Source organism: Marmota monax, unplaced genomic scaffold (assembly GCF_021218885.2).
Source record: "Marmota monax isolate L192 unplaced genomic scaffold, Marmota_monax_Labrador192_F-V1.1 WCK01_AAM20220418_F8-fsc00223, whole genome shotgun sequence".
In the NCBI taxonomy this organism is placed as follows: domain Eukaryota; kingdom Metazoa; phylum Chordata; class Mammalia; order Rodentia; family Sciuridae; genus Marmota; species Marmota monax.
In genome coordinates, this window is record NW_026692990.1 from 2,409,852 (window position 1) to 2,429,160 (window position 19,309).

The 19,309-nt window shown below is 38.1% G+C and overlaps 1 long non-coding RNA gene across 10 annotated transcripts in view; it reads right to left on the reverse strand.

The window, feature by feature from the left end:
- Positions 1–285: 285 nt before the first annotated feature.
- Positions 286–19,309, reverse strand: part of LOC124098065 (uncharacterized) — a 33,172-nt gene continuing 14,148 nt past the window's right edge. For 7 of the 10 annotated variants that reach the window (XR_009227528.1, XR_009227530.1, XR_009227527.1 and 4 more), the window contains one exon: positions 16,632–18,257. This is a non-coding gene — a long non-coding RNA (uncharacterized LOC124098065). Of the gene's footprint in view, positions 5,333–16,631; positions 18,258–19,309 lie in introns of those variants that run through there. The other 3 variants (XR_006853454.2, XR_009227529.1, XR_009227531.1) reach the window with 2 other exon arrangements.

Consider the following 19,309-nt stretch of genomic DNA (forward strand, 5'->3'; position numbering starts at 1 on the left):
TATTATTGGATCCCATATGTGAGAATTTGGAATGAATTCCCCACTTTCTTTAAGAGTGTAAGCAATCTTATTCCTCATCATTAGGATCCACTATATGTGAGTTACTGACCTCAACTACTGGACTTCGAAAAATGTATAAACTCAAGAGTTTATATATCTTGAAAGCTTAGACAGTTAGCGGGGCTATATTCTGTCAACTGCTTTTCTGAAGAGAGTCACAGTGTCACATCTCTGTACAATGAGAGCTGAGGCTGCAACAGGCAAACACAGGAACATGAAGGGATCTTCTTTTTTTTATTTCTTACATACATGACAATAGTGGAATGCATTACATTCATAATTATCCATTCACAGCACATTTTTCATAACTGTATATAAAATATGTTCACGCCAAATTATGCCATTATACATGAGCTCTCTTTTATGTATTAAAGATGTACATCAAACTTCCGTTAGACCTTACTTTTCACAGAGGAAAACTTTTCAATCCTGGAATTCATATACTATGTAACTAATGTTTCTCATATATCAAGTATATTCCCTGTGAGTTTTGTTCATGTTATTTTCTTCTGTTTAAACACTGAAATCTAAGAAAAATTCTCTTTTTATGTTAATGGATGGTGGGTGATTTTCCATGAAATCATAGTTGATCAAGCCTAAGGTTCCTGTTAAGTTAAAATGAGTTTTATTTTCATTTAGGGAAGCCTGGCAGAAGCCTGTGGCCCCATGGTGACTGTGGTTACACATTGAGGTCTTGGTGTTACCTGGTAGAACTCAGCCATGGAGTCTATGTTGCAGCAATACCCATCTTTGCCAGCAGGGAGTGTCACAGTTCCAAGACAGCGAAGGCCTCAGAGAAGACAAGGGAATTTTAAACATTAACTCCTAGAGGGGTGACAGGCCCTGAGTGCATGAGCCTTAGGGCGAGGTGTCCCTTGGAGCTGCCTCCTCTAAATATGGAGAGGTGGAGGCAGCCTGGCCGGGGGTGGGGACTGCACCATCTTGATAGTCCCAGATTTTAGTGAGTGCTGTTCTGGGTTTTCTGAATATGCCCTCTTCTTCCTTATTTTCTTCTTCTTCCTACCAGGAGTTCATTTCCAAGGCTCTAATATTTTTAATCTTCTTCTCATCTAAAGTTTGCATTATAGGCTTTTTTCCCCCACAAGATGTATTGGCTCTGAAGCTGGAACCATAGGCAGGTCGGGGTACAGCTCGGCCAGTCCTAAGGGCACACAGGTCTAGATCCTAAAGGCATTGGGGACAATTCCAGCAACCTGGGGTTTAGAAGGCCACCAAACTCCCAGATATATCCTGGGCAGCTGCTAGATCAGCCTCTGCCCAGTCCTCTTCCAGGGCCTGAATGATGAGTCTAGAATCCCTCATTGGGGCAGGTAGGTGCCCCAGGTCTAGTGGTCTGGGGGAGGTACAGGCCAGGAGGCCGCTCAGGGGAGCAAGCAGCAGAAAATCTCCACATGGCTTGAGGTGGCTTGAGAAGATGTATGGCTGTGGGTTAAGGGATGGCCTACCCACCACCTACCCACTGCTCTGCTGTGCTGCTGCAGATCCAGTTCCTGCCCTTTATGGCCTCAGTCTCCTAACCTGTTCAATGGGCATAATTTTTCTCTCAGCATATGGGGGATGCTCCTGAGTGGAGGGGGAGCTGAAGCCATAAGAAAGCAGATTTGGCTCAAGAAAAGGAGGAGAAAGTCAGACTTAGTGGGAAAGGACTGATGTGGGCCACCTCACCCCCAGGGATTGCCTTCCTAGAAGTACTCAGTGTGGTCAGGTAGGGGGACACGCTGAGGCTGTGACCAGAACCATGGGCCAGAGAGGCCAGAATAAGTTGGCTCCATAGTGATTTGTGGCAGGCAGGTGCCTTTTTCACTGGCTCCTTCCTATTTATCCTCATCTCTGCCCACCAGAGCCCTGAGATGAGCTCAGAGAGCTCACTGCCCCATTGGTTACTGTGACCCACATGCCATCATTAGAGCTGTGAGCCATCATCACAACAGCCACCAAGGGAACACTTGTGTAATTTATCCAGCTCACATAGTCTGAAATGATTCTGATGATATGACATTATTTATTATCATCACTGTTAATTAAGTCATTGGTTAGATGGTATTTGATTTACTTTTTTGCTATCATAAACTATCTGGTCAATAATCTTGCCCATATGTGTAAATCTAGGAAAGGTACAGAGATGCTCATGAGAAAATAACCCTATTTATAATAGCATAAAACAAAACAATGACAAAAACAACAAAAAACCTGGAAACTACCCAATTATCCACTGATGGGAAATGTACAGATAAATTGTGCTACACTGGAATACTGCACCCTGGAGTACTATACAACTATGAGATGGAATGAACAAAGGAGTACACAGAAGTAATGTTAAGTGAAAGAATCCAGATATAAAAGAGGACATACTACATGAGTCTCTTTATATATTTGGCTTGAAACCAGACAGAATTAGTGTTAATATCTACATATACCTGCATTAAAACATTTTTACAGAGCATAGTAATTCTCATTGCCTGGTTGGCAGGTTTTTAATTTTTAAGTTTTCTTTTGGACTTTGCTTTGTCTTGTGGATTATTTACAAGTATATGACTTAATTTCTACACAGTTGGAAATATTTCTGTCAACTTTTTATTTGTAGTTTTTTTCTATTTTTGTTAGAGAAAATTCTTATATGATTTCAAGTATTTTATACTTGGTAAGATTTATTTTATGTTCTAGGATATGGTCTATCTTGGTGAAACTTCCATATGCACTTGAATATATAATCTGCTATTGTTATGTGGAATGTTCTGTACATGTCAACTAAATCCACTTGGTTCATGGTATCATTCATTTAATCTCTATATTGCTGATTTGTTCAGTTCTGTCTGATTTTATTATGTATTTTGAATATTTGTGTTCTCTTCTGTGCAGAAAAAAAAGTTAATATAGAAAGCCTGAGACTACTGTCCTGAGAAAGGCCAGCTTACAATATTGACCTTTGCCTGGCAACTGGGAAAATGGATTCGGGGAAGTTTCCCATCATTATGTGCCTGATAAGAGTGATTAGCTCTTAAACTCTTTGTTCAAGCAATATGATTTATGCTAAACCCCAGCTTTCCTCCTGGGAATCTGAAATCTTGGTACATACATGTTGGGCAGAGGGTGCCTATTGTGAGCAGCCACCAATAAAAAACTTGGGCACTGAGGTTCTGATGAGTTTCCCTGGTAGACAACACTTCACACGTGTTGTCATAATTCATTGCTGGAGGGACAAATTGTGTGACTCTGCTGGGAAAGGACCCTTGGAAGTTTTACTAGTTTCTTCTAGACTTTGCCCCTCCCTGATTTTGCTTTGCATCCTTTGGCTATACAAGTCTTAACCATGAGGACAACTATATGTTGAGTTCTGCAAGTCCTCCTGGAGAATCATTGAAAGTAAGGATAGTCTTGGAGAATCCTGGCACAGGGGTGGCAGTTGTGTGATTCCCTGGCAAGACCCTGATTCACTACAGTTTGGTGATGGGGGGTATGAGTGATGACCCTTTGATGTCTGGGGACTATGGATTTACCCATAATATGAAACAGCAGTTGAACTGTTGTCTATTATGAGAAGTAAATGCGAATTATAGAATTTAAAAATAATACATTTGACTGAAGGAGAGTTGACTCACAGAATCCCTTGGCTGCCTTGGCCTTTCTGAATGATGTGAAGAGAAATAGGTGCAGCTAGGTGCTGGCTTTGGTTTTTTGTTCTCTCTCTAGGCAGGAGCAGAAAGTAACTAAAGGTTCCCCAAAGTGAGCTTTGGATAGACCAAAAATGTTAAATGTTTTGAGTTGCTCTCTCTTTGAAATGGGAGAGGAAAAAAATTAATCAATTCCCTAGGCTGGAGCAAAGTTTTAGGTAAAGCAGAGGGGAAAACACTCTTCAGCCTGTTTTTCAGCTTGGCTACTGCAGGCCCCCTTCCAATGCTCCAGACAGTACTTCCCTTAGCTCCTATAATGGCAACCCTGTAAATACTAAATGCACTGCTAAGGGTTGGGATGTTTTTTCAGCAAGACGATAAAAAGGGATAATTTTTAAAATGACCTTGCATTTTGTGGATATTGCATCTGGATGTGTGATAAAACTAATGTAACATATCAGACAGTTTGACTATTCAAGCAGTGTTTCCAGCAAGAGATTGCTCTTTTCCAGTGTTCTCACTGGATAAATGATAGAGACAAAAGGGATGGGAGGCTATGGAAACCTGTTTAATTTTTTTTAAATTCAAGATTTCATCCTGACAGTTCCTAGATATGATGTGTCTTTATAGTTAAATTATAGAAAATTATTTTACTATGACAGTGTTTTCATCATCTTGCATATAGTCCTTTCAGACAAAAGAAATGAGAAGTTTAGATGACAGAATGGAACATGCTGATTTCCTAACAATGGAGAAACCTCAAACCCTGCCACCTGGGGAGAGACAAGGGTGGGAGAGGACATTAATGATCTATGTTTCTTTAAATGGTTCCAGAAAATTTCCCCTTTTCCTGAACAAATACTACTCATGCTGCCTTTCTATCCACTATGAGCACTTTGAAATCACACTCACTACTTTCCATAGGCACAACTGATAAGAAGAAAAGATTAAGAGAAAAAATGAAATCACCCTGCCTGCCAAGCTTCCAGTCACACCTGACAGAGACAGCAGGGGTGACCCAGCGTGTGAACTTCCCATGCAGAACACCCATCAATGTCATCCACACTTGGAAAGGGGAAGAACTGGTGTCACAGACTAACAAAACTGGAGCTGACTGCCTCTGGCAGTTCCTCTGAAACCAAAGACACAAGGACCAGGAACTGGACAGTGAAAGGTCACACAGTAGGGGGCCACACTGGAGGCCCTGGTCAGTTGCCCTGTCTGACTGACATGTTCTGCTGGGTGTGCCTGAACAATTGTAAATGATTGGTTTCCAAGATGTACTTGCATGTGTACCTGCCTATCCTGAGCCTATCTCAGCCCTGGCAGGCATTCAGGTCAGGTCAGAATTGGACTGAGCTTGAGTTGATTACTTGGGTCAAGAAGAGAGATTAATACAGAAACTTAAGTAGTCACTTACCTTTCTAATATAGAACTTGATGATTTGTATTAGCTGGCCTATGATGGTTAGCTTTATGTTTTCACCTGGCTAGGCCATGTACACAGGTATATTTTCAAACACCAGGCTTGAGGTCTCTGGAGGTACTTCTTAGATGAGACTAACATTTACTTCAGTAGACCTTGAATAAAGCAGATGACCCTCCATAGTGTAGTTGGGCCTCATCCAATCAGTCAAAAGCCTTAGGAGAAAATAGATGGGGGTCCCTTCAGAAAGAAAATATTTTATCTGCAGAGAGGAACACCCTAACTGGCTAAAAGATATGAAAGATCAATACCGCAGAATGGGTCTCATTCTTCTGCATGGTCCTAATACAGAGATCCATGGTTATTCCATTGCCCTCCCACCCTCTGCACAGTGATAGCCATATAGCTCATCGTTAGGACACTGGGATTGTTCATCCAGTCATTTAGCATGTATTCCAATTCTACAAGTGTTGACTGGGGTCCTCCTGTGTGCCAGGCCCTGTCTTCTATCCTGAGGACTCAAAGAGTATACTGGTTGTTTCCTGCCTTCTAAGAAGGTACAAGGAGAATGGTGAGGGAAAGACCGGGTCTCACAATAAAAATAAAACTGAGCCGGGTGTGGTGGTGCACATGTGTAATCCCAGTAACTTGGGAGGCTGAGACAGGATCTTGAGTTCAAAGCCACCCTCAGCAACAGTGAGGCACTAAGCAACTCATTGAGACCCTGTCTCTAAATAAAATACAAATAGGGCTGGGGATATGGCTCAGTGGTTGAGTGCCCCTGAGTTCAATCCCTGGTATCAAAAAAAAAGATAAAATAAAAATAAAATGGGTTGAGGGTGTAGCTCAATGGTAGAGTACTCTTGGGATAAATCCCCAGAAACACAAAACAAACAAACAAATAAATGTCACTTAGTGCTTGCTATGATTTGGTTATGGTCTGTTTCCCACCAAAACTCATGTTGAAATTTAATTGCCACTGTAATATATTGAGAGATGGGAGAGGCTTCGGGTCATGGTGGCCCCACCCCACAAAAGGTTAATGTAGTTGCTGTGAGACCAGATTAGTTACTTCCAAGGGTGGATTATTATAAATCAAACCCACCCTTGCACATGTTCCTACTTGCCCTTCCACTTTTTTTTTCACCACGAGATAAAGTAACACATAGCTCTCAGCAAAAAGAAGCCAAGTGGACACTGGTGTCGTGCTCTTGGACTTCCTAGTCCTCAGAACCCTAAGTGAAAATAAATCTCTTTTCTTTATAAGGCCACCCAGTCTTGAGTATTCTGTTAAAGCAGCAGAAAATGGACTAAGATGGTACTCATTGCAATGCTATGAGGTAAGTATTAATGTAATCATCCCTTTTTACAGATGAGGAAACAAACAAATTATTAGGTTAAGCAACTTCCCCAAAACTATTTAGCCAGCAAGGATAGTCAAATTTCTCTCCAGGCTAGAGAAACATGAAGAGACACGGAATTCAATCCCAAAAGTCTTGAATGCACTACAATGTCAGATGTCCTCTGGATCAAAAGGCAAGTGAAAATGTCCATCAGCATTACTGGATTACATTTTATCTATGTATGGGTTGAACATGATGTTTGTTGAGTGCATTAATTAATATTGGAGTAACAAGTAAATACATGGAAAGCACAAAGAACAGTTTCTGGACCACATCAAACTTTCTGTTATGTATTTGCAATCACCAAGGTCAGCAGCAACACCCTTGACATTGTCATTATATAAAATAGGTTTGATATGATATTAAACAAAATACACCAGATAAAATATTGGGAAGATATTATCTTCTCTCCCAATGTCAGGATTTTAAAAAATGTATGGAATAAAAATCCTGGCAGGGAACACAGCATATATTAAGAGCTTTGGTCAAAGTGTGAAACTCTAGAAAACTTTCAAATAAAACTCTTCACTGTTTTGTTTATCTTTATTGGTTTAGCTAAGCCAGTGTTTCTACAATTTTAACATTTTTCTCTGAAGACTCATTCTCTTAGGTAGCTTGATGTTTCATAATAAAACATTTGTTTTGATATCCTTGTTAGGTGAAAAACCAATCATGGTCCAAAGGTAGCATTTGAAACAGGACGATTTGAGGCAGTAGACAGGAACAGTGGCGGAAGCAAGGTGGCCCAGATGGAAGGTTAACTAAAGTCTACAGGTGTTCTGAAAAATGTCATAGTCAATACAAGTAAGAACACAAAGGAAAACACCCTATTTGTTGTTGTATTGAGATAAATTAAATCTTCTTAGAACTTTTCTCTTTTGACTCCAGTGACACCATCAGGTAAGACATAGTATCAGTAAGGCAGTACTGCTTGTGAGCTATGCTGAGGTTGAGTCCTAGCCTCACCTGTAACATCAATTCCTCTGTGAGTGATCTGGGGTGGGAAGCTTATGGATTTAAAAAGGGAACACAGAAAGAAAACATATGGTAGAAAGTGAGATGCAGATACAGGTTGTTGTTGTAATAAATTCAGAATTGGCAGGGCGGGTTGGGTCACTCAAATAAGAAATGTGTAAGCATGCTAAAATGCATTAATAGTGGATACACAGCTGAAGTTCAATTTTCTGGGCCTGCCTGTTTTTCTTCTGAGAGTATAGCATGCTCCATTATTGTGAGAACCTCCCTGGTCTGAGGGAGGGAATTATTTACACTTAGCAATTCACATTCTTAGGATTTGCCATGAGCTGTGACAAGTAGACATTGAATGTCTGAAGGTATGAAGCTTCCTGACCCTTACCAGTGACAGACAGAAGACTTTTTAGCTTGACTGGGAGTAGTACTGTGCACCTTTGGGGATCTTCAAAGGCACCCTCTAGCAAAACTACCAGTACTCTTCAGCCTCCTAATCCAGATCAGAGTGGCTGCCCAGAAATGGCTCTTTCAGTTGAATAACTATGATGATAGTTTGTGTGTATTGAACAAAGATGGAGGGAGAAGCTTTATTCAACTAACAATGGTTTGCCAAAATCTGACTATGTTCTAATCATTCTAGGTGCCTGGGGAAGCAATGAAAAAAAACAAAACAAAACAAAAAAAAAAACAAGATACAGCTCTTCTCTCATGGAGTTTACTTGAAATCATAAGACAACAGTTTATCTAATAATCCCACATATAAATGTAGAAATTACTTCTGATTGGTAACTTCAGGGTTTTGGGGAAAATCACCTCAGCAGGATCTTTAGATAAGTCTTCCCCAGAAGCAATGCTCAAGTTGAAATGTGAAGGATGCATAGAAGTTATTAACTAATCAGGTCCTTTCAGGAAGAGAAGCCAGTGTCAGTGGAGAAATTTAAGAACTTTGAGGATGTGAAAGAAGCCCAATAAGTGGAAGCTTTTATTTCCTTATTGCTAGAGAGGTAGGCAGGGTTACACCATGCCTCGAAGGCCTTGGTTAGTGTAACTTCCATAGCCTAGTCATGCTAGGGCAGTAGAATAGGTTGCCAAGAGACCAAAGACGACACCTGGAGATGGGGTGTGAGACATAAGGTTTATTGAAAAATGCTTATTGGGAGGATCCACTGGCAACCTGCTGGACAGATAGCACATCTGTACCTCATAGTGCCGAGACAAGTGTATTATAGAGAAAATTGTCTCCATCCTTCTCAATGTTTTGTCCAGTGGTGGCTGGCTGGATAAGTGGCACTTGTCATCTCCATAGTTCCTTTAGTTCTGTGCCAGTTATAACAGGAAGAGAGGTCTTCCTTCCTCCCTTCTTCCCTCCCTCCTTCCTTTCCTTCTGTACTGGGGATGGAACCCAAAGTTTCACCCATGCTAGGCAAGGGATCTACCACTGAGCTACACCCCCAGCCATTTTTATTTTTTGAGACAGGATCTTACTAAATTGGATGGCCTCCTACTTGTGATCCTCCTGCCTCAGCCTCCACAATAGATGGGATTACCATGCCTAACTAGGGAGAGGGGCTTTATCAGCTAGTCTATAGAAGTGGTGACATCATTAGCTTGGCAGAGATAGACTAAAATATGAATATTTATTTTCCTTTTTCTTAAAAAGTCAGGTTTGGAAATGTAATTTATAAAATAAATAATTGTCAACCTTTTAAGACATACAGGTTGTTGAATTTTGATGAATGTATACAGTTGTTTAACTACCACAACAAAATACAGAGAATTTCCATCACTCTAAAATGTTCACTTGTGCCCATTTGCAATCAGATTCCTTCTCCCACTCCCACACTCTGGCAACCATGGATATTATTTCTGTTCCTATGGTTTTGCCTTTTCCAGAATGCCATTTAGATGAAATCATATAATGTATAGCCTATTACATCTGCCCTCTTTAGCATATTTTAGATAACTCCATGTTGTTACATCCGTCAGTACTTTGTTTTTTATTAGAGAGTACTATTCCTTTGGATGAGTATACCTCGGGTTTTCTCTTTTAATCCATATACATGTTGCTGGATATTTGTGTTGTGTTCTAATTTCGTTATTATGAATAAAAGTATATGAATATGTCAATACAGGTCTTTGTGTGGAAATATAATTTAATTTCTCTTGATTAGAATTCTCTAGGAGTACAATTGCTGGGGCAAATGGTAAATATATGCATACCATTAGATAAAATTAGGCTATCCATTTCAACTTTCTTGTAGTTGTTTTTGTGAATACCTTTTCTTCCTTTAACTTGTATCAATCTATATGTATCATTGAATTTAATTTGTCTCCTGTAGACCATATAGTTGGGTCTTGTTTCCCTATCCAGTCTAATAAGCTCTACCTTTTAATCAGATTGTTTAATCCATTCACATTTGATGTTATTATTGCAAGATATTATGTTTGCCATTTTACTCTTTGTTTGCCGTGTTTCATGTAATTTTGGTTTTTAAATTTTCTACTTTGCTGCCTTCTTTTGCATGAAATGAATATTTTATAATGTAGCATTTAAATTTCCCTAATAATTTTTTTTTCACTTTTTGAGTTATTTCCTTAGTGGTTGCTCTAGGCCATACTATGTACAACTTATCATAATCGTCTTTAGATTTATAATAATTTAACACTAGGAGGCTGCAAGGAAAGTGTCTGGGCAAGATCCATCATCCACATTGGTGACAGGGGTGGCACTGGCAGTGGTTAGAAGCAGTAGTAACATTGGTTTTGACTGCACATGCAGGTGTAGGTCACTGCTGCAATTGTTGCCAGACAGAAAGATGGCACTGGTTATGGCACTTAGAAAGAAAGCATAGAAAAACAGGCCTTTCCTGGGCTACTTCATCCCCACCAGTCTCCTACCAGTTGCCTTTCTACACAACCTCCACTGTTTTTGAAAGTGCCATTAAGTTTGACCTTCTCAACATTCCATTGCAAATTCAGTGAATTCCTTTGGGAAGAAATTCAGAACTATCTGCTTCAAAATCTGAGCCAAAATTTTGTAGTTGGGGAGTGGGGAAAAAAATGGCACATTTTGCTGGGCGTGGTGACACATGCCTGTAATCCCAGTGGCTCGGGAGACTGAGGCAGGAGGATTAAGAATTCAAAGTCAGCCTCAGCAACTTAGCAAGGCCCTAAGCAACTCAGTGAGACCCTGTCTCTAAATAAAATACAAAAAAAGGGCCGGTCACGAGGTTCAATGGTTAAGTACCCCTGGGTTCAATCCCTGGAAATAGATAGATAGATAGATAGATAAAGGCACAATTTTCTTTGAGCAATACACCCACTCTAGGAGCTGAGGGTTTGATGCAGGGGGAGGCAACAACTTCACATGTTCTTGACTTAACCTTTCCCAGTTTGAAAATACTGCTTTATGATCTAGGACAACACATACGGAAGTCCCACTATTTTTAGCAGTGTTGCACCCAAGGTAGAGCCTCTGTCCTACCATTGGAGGATGAATTAAAGGAGAGAGCCCCTACTTCTTACCATCACTTGCCTGAAACTTAGAATAAATGAATAAACATTTTCTCACAGAAATCTACTAAAGTTTAAACTAAAGTTTAGTCTTGGTGTTTTAGACTAGCCTGGTGTTGATAAGACTATCTGCCTTCCCCATTCCACTTGACAGGAGAGGTAAGCTCTGTTATAGACTGGTGTATCCAAGAGCACCTTCCTTGAATAAATGTTTCTTCATCTGCTGTATGCTCACAGGAACATTTTCAGAGACTTTAAGTGGTTGTTTTTTTCATAACTTTTACAAGGGAGTGGGTATGTGGAGCTCCTCGTGCTGACATGCTGGAAGTAGAACTTGATTATTGTTGTCTTAAAATAAATCTTAAAATCAGGTATTGTGCATTCCCCAACATTCCTTGCCCTTCATAAAATTATTAGGCCATTCAAGTTCCTTTACTTTCCCATATACATTTTTGTATTAACCAGCTGGTCAATTTCTAGCACCTACCCCGCAATCAAAAAAAGTCAATCAGCCATGGTGGTGCATGCCTGTGATCCCACCTTCTCAGGAAGCTGAGGCAGGAGGAGCACACAAGCTTGAGGCCAGCCTGGGCAATTTAGGGAGACCCTATCTCAAAATAAAAATTTTAAAAGGGCTGGGAATGTAGCTTAGTGACAGAATGACTGCCTAGCATGCATGAGGCTATGGGTTCAATCACCAGTACTAAAATAAAATAAAATAAAATAAAATGGCTACAGCAATTTTGATTTGGATTGCACTGAATCTGGGGGACAATTAACATATCTACAATCCTGAGTTTTCCAAACCATTAATGTGGTATAAGTTTCTATTTAAGACTGTTTCAATTTCTTTCAACGGGGTTTTGTAGGTTTCTGTGTACAAGTCTTACACATATTTCATTAAAAGTATCACTAAATATTTCATGCTATAGTAAAGGACATTTATTTTTTTTAATTTCAATTTTGTCTGTAGCTAGTATAAATAAATACAATTGAATTGTTTTTGTTGTGATAATGTATCATGTTAGTTATTCAATTGGCTTTTTGTGGGTTCTTTTATATAGATTCACATGTTGTCTGTAAATAAAAACTGTTTTACTTTTTTTAATGTTTTTTTTAAAATTTTAATATTTATTTTTTAGTTTTCGGCGGTCACATCTTTCTTTGTATGTGGTGCTGAGGATCGAATCCGGGCCGCACACATGCCAGGCGAGCGCACTACCGCTTGAGCCACATCCCCAGCCCAAAACTGTTTTACTTTTTCGTGCCTTATTTTATTGGCTAGAACAGCCTGTGAAATATCGAATATAACTGACAAAAGTATTCACATCCTTGTATTATGCATTATTCTTAATCTTTTTTTTTTTTTTTTGCACTGTGGACTGAACCCAGGGGTGCTCTACCACTAAACTACATTTCCTACCCTTTTTATTTTAACACAGTGTCCAAGTTGCAGAGACTGGCCTCAAAGTTGCCATCTTCCTGCCTCAGTCTCCCAAGTGGCTGGGATCAAAGGCAGGGGTTGCTGTGCCCCACTAGCATTACTTCCACTCTTAAGAGGGAAAGAATTCATTGTTTCACAATTAAGGCTTATGTTAACTTTAGATATTTTTGTAGATGCCAATCATCAGTGTAAGGATGTCTGCTCCATTCCTAGTTTGCTGAGAATTTACACTATGTTGAATTTTATCAATTTTCTATCCATCTATGAGATGTTTGTATTTTAGTCTGTTGTTATGGTGAATTATAGATTGATTTCCACATGTTCAGCCAATCTTGAAGCTGTGAAGTAAACCCCATTCAGCTATAGCATTTTGTCTTAATATATTGCTGGTTTCAGACTGCTAACATTTTATTTTGAATGATTGCTTCCATGTGCATGAGTTATATTGGTCTATAATTTTATTTTCTTAAAATATTTTTGTCTGGGTTTGATATCAGGGTAATGCTTTGGGATATCTGATTTCTTAAATTATCTAGAAGAGTTTGTAGATAACTGACATTATTTCTTCCATAAATGTTAGGTGAATTCAATCTCTTCAGGAGAGATGAAGCTATTCATGTTATCTGTTTTTTCTTGAGTGAGACTTGCTAGCTAGTGTCTTTCAAGGAATTTTCCCATTTCATCTAAGTATAATTTTTGGAAATTATTTGAATAATATTTCCCTTATAATCCATTTAATACTTGAAAGATTCATATTGATGTCCTTTTTTGCATTATTGATAATGATCATTTTTGTCATACTCCTGCCCCAGTTTTTTTTTTCTTATCAGACTGGCTAACTTATTAAATTTATTGATCTTTTCAAAGAGCCAAATTTGGTCCCATCAATCAGTTTTGTGATTTGTATTTAATTGATTTCTGCTCAGATCTTCATTATTTTTTCCACATGCTTGCATTGGGTTTGATTATTTCCCCCTACATTCTTTTAATCTTTTTTTAAGTTCTAGATGGACTCAATCAATCAATCATTTATGTATGTATGTATGTATGTATGTATGTATGTATGTAGTTCTGAGGATCAAACCCAGTGCCTCACACGTGCTAGGCAAGCACTCTACCACTGAGCCACAACCCCAGCCCCTTCCCCTAGATTCTGAAGGTGGAAGCTTAGCTAATCGAGGCCACACTTCTCCATCATTTTGTGTCTGTGTGTGTTAGTGGGGATTGAATCCAGGGGTGCTCTACTACTGAACTACATCCCAGCCTCCCTTCCTTTTTTGGGGATTGGATTTAGGGACACTTGGCTACTGAGCCACATCCCCAGCCCTATTTTGTATTTGATTTAGAGACAGGGTCTCACTGAGTTGCTTAGCACCTTGCTGTTGCTGAGGCTGGCTTTGAAGTTAAGATCCTCCTGCCTCAGCCTCCTGAGCCCCTGGGGTTACTGGTGTAATCTGCGCCTGGCCCCCCACCCTTTTTTGAGACAGGGTCTTGCCAAGTTGCCCAGCCTGGCACTGAACTTGTGATCTTCCTGCCTCAACCTACTGAGTAGCTGAGATTATATTCATGTGCCATCTTATCCAGCTACCATTCTTCTTTTCTAATATAAAGATTTAATGATACAAATTTTCCTCTATGCACTTCTTTTGCTTCAGAAATTTGATGTTTTTACTTTCTAATTCTCTGTGATTTCTTCTTTGATTTCACCATTATGTAGAAATGTCATTTAATATCAAATTATTTTGTGATTTTTCAGATATCTTGCTCTATTTTTTTTTTTTTTTTTTGGTGGTGCTAGGGATTAATCCCAGGGATTTGTGCATGCTAGGCAAGCACTCTACTGAGTAATATCCCCAGCCCTCTTGCTCTAATTTCTATTTTAATTATTTTTGGTCAGAGAGAATACTTCTATGAATTCAGTCCTTTTGAAGCTGTTGAGATTTACTTTATGGCCCAGAACATGGTCTACTGGCGAATATTTTACTGGTGAATATGCACATCTGAAGTTTGTGTATTCTGCTGTTGTGGGTCTATAAATATCAATTAGGTCAAGTTTGTCAGTGAAATCTTTTATGTATTCTTGATTTTTTTTGGTTCACTTCTACTATTGATTGCTGACACAGGAATGTTGAGGTCTTCAAATATAACTTGGATTTGTCTATTTCTCCTTGCCCATTCTATCAGTTTTTACTTATTGCATTTTTTTTTCTGGTACTGGGGATCGAACCACTGAGCTACTGGGGATCGAACCACTGAGCTACATAACCAACCCTTTTTTGAGACAGGTTTTCACTGAGTTGTCTAGGCTGGCCTTGAACATGCAATCCTCCAACCTCCAGCTCTTGAATACCTAGGATTTCAGGCATGCACTATCACATCTGGCTTCAGCTCTTGCATTTTGAAGATGCATACCCATTCATCATTTTTATGTCCTTTCAATGAATATGCCTATCATTATGTAACATTCACCTTTACCCCTTGTAATAGTCATTCTGAAGTATGTTTGGATATTAATTTAGCCTTTTGGCTTTCATTTGATTCATATCTTCTGGGTATATAATTTCCAATAATTTAAACTTATTAATATTTAAAGCAGGATTCTTTTGGATGGTATATAGTTAAGTCTTGCTATTTTTATTCCAACTAACATTTTAGATATTTTAACTGACAGTAGAAGAAATGCACATTTAGTGTGTAAAGAGTTTTACATTTAAATCTACCATCTGGCCATATTTTTCTATTTATTATGTCTTTTATTCAGACTTTCCTCTTTATTTTTATTGGATCAGTTGAACATTTTAAAACTATTATGTGTACTATTGGTATATAGTTTACAATATATATTGTTCCTTTATCACAATATGACTTCAAGTAAAATTCGACTTCATGTATGCTCTAAGAATCTTACAACTACTTTCATTTCCTTTCCCCCTTCCTTTGTGCTATTATCTTGCACTATATTTCTACATGTCAAAACCCCACAGTATACTGCTACTTTTTTGACAATTTTCTTTTACAGAGATTCTCTAAGAGAAAAAAAATTGACTGGCTGCAGTGGTACACACCTGTGATCCCAGTGATTGCGGAGGCTGAGGCAGAAGAGTCACAAGTTCAAAGCCAGCCTCAGAAACTTAATGAGGCCCTAAGCAACTTAATGAGACCCTGTCTCCAAAAAAAAAAAAAAAAAAAGAAATGTATATATATATATGGCTGGGGATGTGGCTCAGTAGTTAAGCAGTCCTGGGTTTAATCCCCCGTGCAAAAAAGAAAAAAATATTTTTTTTTCACAATTTTGCTCTTTCTATCACTATTCAGTTTTTTGTGTGGATCCAAATTTCCTTCTGATCAAAGATAATAATAATTAAATAATAGCAATATTATTTAAAAAATTTATTTTTAAATAAATATTTAAAAATAATTTATTTATTTAAAAAATATTAAATACTTATTTAAAAAATATTAAATACTTATCTAGAATTATTTGAGTTTATAAAACCTCATATAAAGTCCCAAGCAGGTCAATAAAAGGTAAAAGAGGTTGATCCTTCAAAAGGAAATTGTATGTACTATAACTTTAAAAGAAGCAGTTTTAGCCAGGTGCAATGGCACACGCCTATAATCCCAGTGGGTCATGAGGCTGGATGATCTGAAGTTCTGGAGGATCTGAAGTTCAAAGCCTGCCTCAGCAATGGAGAGGCGCTAAGCAACTCAGTGAGATCCTGTCTCTAAATAAAACACAAAATAAGGCTGGGGATATGGCTCAGTGGTTGAGTGTCCCTGAGTTCAATCCCTGGCCTCCCCGCAAAATATGCCCTACAATCCCTTGTAGGGCATATGTGGTAGCAATGATGTTTTAAAAACTTTTTTTTAACCTTCATTTTAAAAATTACAGGGCTGGGGATACAGCTCAGTGGTAGGGCACACAATGAGGCCCTAGGTTCAATCCCTGGCAAAAAACAAAATTCTGGGTTACATAGATTCTGATGAAAAATCTGATGACCTTAAATTTGTTCTTCTGTAGTATGCCTTCTTTATTGTATTTTTCTGTCAGGGCATCATGAGTGTTGGTATCTGAATCAATATTTTCATTAGTTGAGCTGGACTTCAGTTGTATTATTCCTATATTTTATTTTTAGTATAATACAGGACTTCAGATTCAGGCCACAAGATGGAAGACCAATATACAAAAATCAATTGTATTTTTATATACTAGCAATGAGCAATGCAAACAAATAATTAAGAAAACAATTTCAGCTACAGCAGAATCATAAGAATAAAATACATAGGAAATTAATTTAACCAAGGAGGTGTAAAAGTTGTACACTGAAAATTACAAAGCACTGTTGAAAGACATTAAAGATGACTTAAATAAATGGAAAGACATCTGAGTTCATGGATTGGAAAACTGAATAATAAAATGACAATATTTCCAAAGTTGATATACATATTCAGTGTAATCTGTATCAAAATTCCAACTACAGTTTTTGCAGAAATTGACAGGCTGATTCTAAAATGAATATGGAAATTCCAGCAACCCAACGCAGGTTAAGTAATCTTGAAACAGAAAACCAGGTTGAAGGACTTATACTTTTGAACTTCAGAAATTATTACTAAGCTCCAGTAATCAAGACAGTGTGGCACTGGCATAAAGACAGACCTATTGATCAATGGAACAGAATTAAGAATCCAGAGAGGGCTGGGGTTGTGGTTCACAGGTAGAGCACTCGCCTAGCATGTGTGAGGCACTGGGTTCGATTCTCGGCACCACATAAAGTAAAATAAGATATTGTGTCCACCTATAACTAAAAAATAAATATTTTTTAAAAAAGAATCCAGAGATAAACCCACACATACACAGTGACTTAATTTTTGACAAGGATGCCAAGATAATTGAGTGGGAAAAGAGTATTATCAGGAAATGTTGCTGGGACAATTGGATATCCACATACAAAAGAATGAATTTCAACTCTGACATCCTACTGTATACAAAAATCAGCAAAAATGAATCAAAATCCCAGGGTAAGAGCTAAAACTATAAAACTCCTGTAAGAGAGCATAGGAATAAGTTATTGTGACTTTGGATTAGGCAATACATTCTCCAATATATTAAAAGCCATTTTTAAAAAATGACATGTAATACATGTTGAGAAAGATGTGGAGAAACTGGTGGGAATGCAAAATGGTACAGCTGTTACAGAAAACAGTTTGGCTTTTCCTCAAAAAGTTAAACATGATCAAGTGATTTCACTCCTGGGTACATACCAAAGAGAAATGAAAATATGCGTTTACAGAAACTTGTACATACATGTACAAAGCAGCATTATTCATAATAGCCAAAGACTATCAGCAGCCCCAAATGTCCATCAACTAATGAATATATAAACCAAATGTGGTAGTATATCCACATAATGAAATATTTTTCAGCCATAAAAGTACTGATATATACTTCAAGATGGATGAAAACTGAAAATCATTATACTATCTGAAAGAAGCCAGAAACAAAAGGAACCAGTATACGATTCTATTTACATAAAATGCATAGAATCCACAAATCCGTAAATAAAAGAAGATAATTACATGAATGACAAGGGAATAGAGAAGGGGGAAGAGATGTTAACAGTATGGGGTGGGTCCTATGTTTTAATCCATTCCTTATTGCAAAATATCTAAGACTATAATGTAAACAAACAAAAAGGTTTACTTTGGTTCATGGCTCAGAGGTCTAGTAGCATCGTGCCAGCATCTTCTTGATTTCTGGTGAGGTAGCAGAGATGAAAGCACACAACTTCTTCTATAGCAAATCCATTCCTAAAATTAAAAAAAAAATTAGTCTATTCATGAGAACACAGCCCCATCACCTAAATAACTCTTAAGGGACCCACCGCACCCAATACTGCCTCATTTAAGAACAAACTTCAATATGAATTTAGGTGCAGACAATCAATCATTCAGAATATAGCATTCTAGAAATGGTTACTGTGATGGCTCACAACCTTTTGAATACTACAGTACTTGAGTTATAACTTTATAACATTAAAGGTTAAAAAAGGAAAACTACATGTAAACTTGTATATTTTGATGATTTTTGGCAAATACAATCTACTACATCAAAAAATGAAATAAACAGTCCGTATCTTGCCTCTCTCAGTATAATCATCAGAGGAGACTGCTGAAATCACTTTAGGTATTTTGTTGGCCTTGCTTTCTACATTTGTAAGCATCCCGTGTGTGTGTGTGTGTGTGTGTTTGTGTGTGCGCACGCGCGCATCTCCTAATGACCAATCCCCATTAAAAGCATGACATGAAAAAAAGCATTATGGCCAGGATAAACCAGTTCTTTTATGTGGTTCAAGTACAGAGGATGTTACATCACACAATATGAACATTTCATCTCTCACTTAACTTGACTACAATCATTAACTATTTAAGCTTATTATCCCCACAAGTAATGTCCTCTTCATACCATTGTACATATTTTCAATTGCTTCCCTAATACACATTTTTGGACATAGGAATTCTAACTAATATCAATGGAGGGCCTAATTTGTGCCTCACACTATTCTAGGTGATAGGGAAAGAGAAAGAAATAGAGCCAACAATATACAATTCTACTGAGGGGGAGGTGGTTTAATTTAGTACTGATAGATATAGAGAGACCTGAGGTTGTCTTCCCAATTCACATGCATACACAAGTTTTTGTGGGGACATAAGTTTTCATTTTGGGGGGATATGTACCAAGAAGTGGAATTCTGGGCCACATGATGCTCTGTATTTAATTTCGTGGAACTGTTTCCAAAGTGACTGCATCATTTTACATTCCAACCAGCATCTTATGAGGGTTTCACTTTCTTCACATACTT